Source organism: Camellia sinensis, chromosome 5 (genome assembly GCF_055761805.1).
Source record: "Camellia sinensis isolate YWXY chromosome 5, ASM5576180v1, whole genome shotgun sequence".
Taxonomy (NCBI): Eukaryota; Viridiplantae; Streptophyta; class Magnoliopsida; order Ericales; family Theaceae; genus Camellia; species Camellia sinensis.
The window spans coordinates 155863507-155870852 of NC_138965.1; the positions used below are offsets into that span (position 1 = coordinate 155863507).

Genomic DNA, 7346 nt, shown 5'->3' on the forward strand with positions numbered 1-7346 from the left:
CCTGAGCCAAAGCCAGCTTTTAAGCTCCCACAAGATCCTCCAGCAACTCAGCAACAAGGTAAGAGTGTTTGGCTAGGAGGTTGTAGTGCAAAAGTGAAGGAATAACACTCTTTAAGGCACAAAATATAGAGGGAGAGAAAAATATAGAGAGAGAGAGATGTATGTATATGCCCTAAGCCAACTTCAGAACCTATGCAAAGGAGAGGGAGGGCATCTCTTATAGAGGTTTGAAGCTAAAGCTTCCTCAAGAAGCTAAAAGCTTGGATGCAAATCATATGGAGGATACAGTCTGTGCCTACCAGCTGGCACAGCTGGCATCCACACAATCTGACAAAACAAGAGGAAACCAGCCGACCAGAAAAGGTGGTCGGCCGACCACTTTCCCTGGTCGGCTGACCAGGACAAGTGGTCTCCCAGATAAAAAGTGGTCGGCCAGGGCAAATGGTAGTCTCCACACTGAAAGCAAGCCAATGGTGGGGTGGGAAACCAGAAAATGTGGCCCAAAGACTAAGAAAGCCAGTTTCTTGACCAGAAAATCGGCTAGTGGGAGAAAAGTGGTTTCCAAGGAGAAAACTGGCTTCCCACCGTTGTACCATTTCCCAAACAAGGAAAACAAGGTTCATGCCAAAAATGAACCAACACGGATACAAAACGAGAGTTCGGGAGGCAAAGTGCGCGGCCAGGGGCCTCGAAAACTGGCTGTTGAGCACAAAAGGTGGCGTATGACCACAAAAGTGGTCTCCCGGACCACAGTGTCCCTCTAGATAGAGGAAACAAGGTGTGTTCCAAAGAACATGCCAAACGGAGAATGTTAAGCGGTCCCGAACCGAGGCGCACGGCCGACGGCTCCGAAAACCGGGAACTAGTCTCAAAACGGGAATAGTGGCCTACGACCACGAAAATTAGTCTACGACCCCTGAGAGATGGTCTACAAGACCTCTCCCTCCCTCTGGGAAGAGAAAACAAAACTCGGTCCGCGGATCGAGTTACAGTAGAAAAGGTCCCGAGGTCCGGAAGTGAGGCTCTCAGCCAAGAACTCCGAAACCTCGAAACGAGCACAACATGCGCAATCACCGAGCGCTAAATCGATAACGTCTAAGTCTTAAGGTCGGTAAAAAATGGGGTGTCTACACCTGTATATAAACAAGTTTTGTTCTGTCTGGTCATTAATATGCCAAGACTTCAAGCAGTGAAGACTTCAAGAATGTATAGTCATCTAAGCTTCTCTATATGCATACCTTGTATTTTTTTTTTATAGTGTAGTCGAAGTAAAAAAAGAAGATAAAGAGGCCAGTTATTTTTATTTTTGTATTTGCAGTTATGCTATTTAGCTCTAATTTGTTCAAACATTTTTAGGTGAAAGGTTCTCCAAAATTGTTGGAAGCCCATATTACATGGCACCAGAGGTATTCAAGTGGAATTACATACCAGAAATAGATATATGGAGTGCAGGAGTAGTACTCTACATATTATTATATGGGGTTCCTCCATTTTGGGCTGGTAAATATATTCCTACAGACTTCTCTGCATCTGTCCGTGTCTATGTCTCTATTTTGGAAATTAAATTTGAAGGCTCATTTTTGTGTTTTTTTTTGTGTGTGTGTGTTTTTTTTTATTTTTTTTTTATTTTTGAATCTGCAGTGGCCACGGAAGCTTTTCCGACAACCCTTTGTTGAACAGTGTTGTTGGACATCTCCTGCATTCGTCAATTCTTGTGCCTTATCATGGATGGTGTGTTCTTGATCTTAACTCTTTTATTCTGATATTTGTATATCTGTCTAGATTGAGTTTGTGAAGAAATGGTGTTTGTGCATATGATTGATATATACTTACAGGAGAATTAGCCACAGAACTCACCATCAGAATCATGGACATGTTGAAAATGATGAATCATGGGTATCGGTAATACTTCTATAGTTTTCCCTCTCTGCTCATCTTTTTCTATTAATCCATTCATATTTTCATCTTTTTTAGTAGTTAACAATATTCTTGATAAATTTTTTTTTTACGGCAATGTAATGTATCTGGAAAAGTGTTTAGAATTTGAAATGTGCAGATTGGATTTATTTTTTTCGGGATACATAGCATTTCTATATATATATATATATATATTTTACGGTTCCAATGTTTCATATATGCTAGTATTTAATTAATTACTCTTATGGTTACAGTTCCCGGAGAAGATATACAAGACTTTGGATGAATCTACCAAAATCCTAAGATTTAAAGTTCCATTCTCCATGTTTGCATACCCTATATATTTGGTGAGAATCTGTCTATCTAGTTGTTTATGACACTAGCCTCTTTGGGTTTTTGTTTTCTCTTTTCTGTTCTCATGTTCCGGGTAAACTGGTTTGGTGAATTGTTTCACAAAAATTCTCAGAAACTAATTTCGCTAACAAATGAAAATGATGAGTCTTTTCAAACTTTCCATTATTTCTTTCCAAAAACAAGAAAAACAAGAACCGGAAACAAAAACACAACCAAACAGGATTTCTTGGGAGCTAATTTTGCTGACTTGATGGGGTTGAATTGCAGTGGACTAGAAGTCCAGGAAAGACAGGTTCTCATTTTAATGGTTTCCCTGCTTTTCTACCTATCCATGGTGTTTGGGTCTGTCTAAATGCTTAAACTCTATGGTGTTCCCTACATGGTAAGTCAAACACATTCCATTCTCAAAGTGTTCCTAGAATTCCATTTGATAAAAAACACAAATTTCAAATGCTCCAAATACTTCAATTCCATTTGATTCAATCATGTTGCACATTTATCACAGATTTTTGTTATGTGGTTGGACACCGCTACTTACTTGCATCACCATGGCTACGAACAAAAGCTTCCTTGGTATGGCGGAAAGGTACTAACAATTTTTTGTTCTCAATTTTTCCAAATATGCTTAGATTTAATCAATTCCAAAAAAAAAAAAAAAAAATTCCCCCCTATCTCATGTTTCTCTCTAAACAGGAATGTCATTTAAAAAACAAATATTTCTTGTAGTGAACTTCAGATGCACTAAATATTAAATTTCATTCCAATGGGAAGAAAAGTGACGGTCGCTAATATTGGAGTCATCTTAAATGAGATTCACCCCTTCCCAACTTTTGTCATGCTAGGCAAGGTTCTTTGTATCAGCAGCCGCCTGTGTTCCATGTTGGTAACCTAATGGTCTTGGGTTGAATTGAACCAAACGCTTTTGTGTCTATTCTTCAAAATTCTCATTATGAATCCTTCACAAAGATTAACGTAGTAGTGATACTGTAACGATTCCGTCCCGTATAATATTTTATGTTTGGTTAATTAAAGAGATTTAGAATTTTAATTAGTCGTTATCCTAATTTAATTTGGGATTTATGAGAATTGTGAAATCTAATTCGTATATGATTCTATTAAATATTTATTTTGAAATTAGGAATTAAGGGTCCAAATGGCTTAAGGAAGCGAAACTAAGAAGTTGAATCAATTTAATTTTAATTACAGATCTATTTGGGAGTTTAATTAAATATTTGATTCAGTTTAGTAAAATTGAGATTCGATTAATTTAGGTTCGAATTGGAGTTAATTAAGTTAGTTAAATTATGAGGATTGAGAATTGTGATTATTACGAATTAAATTTATTTATGGGATGTCCAATTTAAATATGTAATTTATCGACGAAAATTTGGAGTCTAATAAGAAATTAAAGGCCTAAATAATTTGAGAAATCAAAATTGATGATGACAATAAGTTCAATTTAATATTTGGAGCCTTTTGGAAGTTTGATTAAAAATCTAATTCAGATTGATAAATTTAAATATAATTAATTGGGCTCTAAAGGAAGTTAAATTAGACTAATTAAATTATGGCGTATTTGTGATTAGTTACGATTAATTAATTGTGTTAACTAAGATTTATTAAGATTAAGTGTTCTTAATTACATTAATCTTAATCATAAATTGCATTATGGAACAAACTAGAATTGTGGGTGTGGGTGCGCTGAGAAATTTAGGTGGGTGTACTGAGAAATCTGGTTGTGATGTATAAGAGTGTTGTGCTGGAATATGTTGTGTGTGTGCACGTGTAAGGTGAAGGCAACAAATGATTTATATATATATGTGCTAGAATTGGAAACAAAGCACTGTAGAGAGAGACGGAGAGAGTTCAATCTTAGAATTCATGTGCTGGAAATGGTGAAGAAAGGCTAAGGAAAAGCTTGGAAAAAGTGAAGAATTGAAGAGAGACTCAAGAAATTGTGTAGAAACTCAAATTGAAAGATTTAGGTAAGAAATAGGGATGTAAGAAAAATCAAAAAAATCGACTAAACCGATCGAACCGGTCATATTTGGTCGGTTTTTTAATATGAATCGGTCTGTTCGGTTTTGGAAATTAATTTTTTTAGTTTTTGGTTCAGTGCTGGTTTTGATATACTATACACCGATTTGCACCGAAACTAACCGAATGTATTTACATATTGTGGGTGTCAATTTCCGACCACACTGCCAATTTAGTACTCAACTGGAGAACACCGGCAGAATAGATTAAGCCCGAACGACCTACAACAGAAAAAAGAGTTTCCGACGGTGGCTCGTCCACCCGGGGGCACTCCGACGATCAAGTCAGCACTCAATATCTCTCAAAGATAACCAATAGTGCTTAACTCACTAGACAGAATGTCAAAAGCATACCTTAGACCCATGGGGGTGCCTTTCTTTTATAGCAAACTCAATCCTAGTCCCAATAGGAGCCTAGCTCTAATGGACTTAGGATTACTGCTAATCTTGGACTCCTAGTTGAATTAGGATAAAGTCTCTAAGAGTCCTATCTTTACCCAAACTGAAGTCTTTTCCCATTCTAGGACTCTTGTCCCTTATCCATTTATCTCGGATACCGGTATTCTCGCAGATAATCTTGGCCTAGCCGAGATTACCTCGGCATCATGACCAGGACACGTGGCACCTCGGCTGGCACTTCGGTGACACATCGGCCACGTGTTGTCATTCAAAAATTATGTCCCCACAGCTGCCCCCTAGGTTCTATTACCTTGGCATCCTGAGGTGATGGAACCTATATCTTTTTTCCTTTAATCATGACCTCGGTTTAACTTCAACTTGTAAACTTTTCTCAAGTTTCAACAAGTGTTAAACACAATCTCGGTTTAACTTCAACTTGTAAATTGTCCACAAATTTCAACAAGTGTTAAACAATGATTTCGGTTTAACTTCAACTTGTAAATTGTCCACAAATTTCAACAAGCGTTAAACAATGATCTCCGTTTAACTCCAACTTGTAAATTGTCCACAAATTTCAACAAGTGTTAAACAATGATTTCGGTTTAACTCCAACTTGTAAATTGTTCACAAATTTCAACAAGTGTTAAACAATGATTTCGGTTTAACTTCAACTTGTAAATTGTCCACAAATTTCAACAAGTGTGAAACAATGATCTCGGTTTAACTTCAACTTGTAAATTGTCCACAAATTTCAACAAGTATTAAACAATGATCTCGGTTTAATTTCAACTTGTAAACTTTTCTCAAGTTTCAACAAGTGTTAAACGTCATCTCGGCAAGCTCTTCTCTTCTCGGACTTAATCATCTTTGGCCGAGATCTTGTCTTCTGGGATCTCGGATCTGAGATTTGGAATCCGGGATTGACTTACTCGGGCTGAGCTCTTGTCTTCTCATATCCAGTGTTATCTCGGCTTGACAGGTGAGGTTACCTCGGCATCTTGTCGCATTCTCTGGAGGTAATCCCTCAGATCCTCTTTGGTTCGTCCAGGAGCTCGGCTATCTCCGAATTTCAGCCTCTTTGGTGCACTACTTCCTGTGTCATTACGAGTCCTTTTGGGCCTCCCTCCATTGGTTATGTCAAAACAGAGGTCCTTCCCCTGAACATGCCGATGTTCTTTGGAGTCAGCTTCCTTGGTACGATGTGTCCTCTGTGAATCTCCCCTTCTTGATTCTCCTCATCCGACCTCCCTTGAAGGCCAGTGAGAATGTTCCTTGGTCCTATCGTGCTGAGGAGTCGTAGGAGTTGTCTTCTGCCCCCCTTCCTGGGCATCTTTCTTGGCTGCTGGAATCGGCGTATCTTGTGACGAGAACGGTGGCTGCATGACGTTGTTTTGTATCATGAAATTGACAACCGTTTGCAGGTCTGCCAATTTTTCCGCCATTCCCTTTATCTCGTCGTCCCTCCGCAGGCATCTATCCTTCCATACCTGGAGGTTGTCCTCGTTATAATACTCGTTTCGGTCTGATTTCTTCGGCACGTCGCCCTCCTGGCCGACGTCCTCTTCTCCGTGATTCTTATCACGAGTTTCTGAGTTGTAGTTGTCTTCTTTGACACCCAAGGTCAATATGTTTCCCACTCTTAGTAGGGGTGTCGTCCCCAAACCATCTCTTTCGGTCTGTTGTTGGCCATCTATTCTCCTTTCGTTCCCACAGGCGGCGCCAAATTGTGGGTGTTGATTTCCTGACCACACTGCCAACTTAGTAGTCAACTGGAGAACACCGGCAGAATAGATTAAGCTCGAACGACCTACAACAGAAAGAAGAGTTTCCGGCGGTGGCTCGTCCACCCGGGGGAACTCCGACGATCAAGTTAGTACTCACTATTCAAAATACAAAAAGCATACCTTAAACCCATGGGGGTGCCTCCCTTTTATAGCCAACACAATCCTAGTCCCAATAGGAGCCTAGCTTTAATGGACTTAGGATTACTGCTAATCTTGGACTCCCAATTGAATAAGGATAAACTCTCTAAGAGTCCTATCTTTACCCAAACTGAAGTATTCTCCCATTCTAGGACTCTTGTCCCTTATCCGTTTATCTCGGATACCGGTATTCTCGCAGATAACCTCGGCCTAGCCGAGATTACCTCGGCGTCATGACCAGGACATGTGGCACCTCGGCTGGCACTTCGGTGACACCTCGGCCCCGTGTTGTCATTCAAAAATTATGTCTCCACACATATAATATATATTAAATATATAATGAATATTTTGACTCTATTTGATAGACTTGTGGTTTAGACTTATGGGATGATTGTTTTAAGTTTTGGTTTTGTTTTGATGTCAAGACTTTGGTTCTGAGATTATATTTTGTTTCTAATTCTAATTCAGTAAAAGTTTCAAGCCATAGTATTTATTAGTTTTTTTATTTTTATTTTTGTGAATGATTAGATTAGATATGGTTAAAATTGTGTACAAATGGCTAATTTAAGAAATGACTTAATTTTGAAAGTACTTAAAACGATTAAACCGCATTGAATCGACCCGTTTGAATTGGTGCAGTTTGCTGCGGTTTGTTAAAAAATTTGGTCTGTGTTGGTTTTCAATATAATAAAACCGACATTATCGGTTCGGTGCAAAA

General features: G+C 38.8%; 1 pseudogene; it reads left to right on the plus strand.

Moving 5' to 3' along the window:
• Positions 1-1441: 1441 nt before the first annotated feature.
• On the plus strand, positions 1442-2977 carry LOC145791803 (acyl-lipid omega-3 desaturase (cytochrome b5), endoplasmic reticulum-like; annotated as a pseudogene).
• The last annotated feature ends 4369 nt before the right edge of the window (positions 2978-7346 follow it).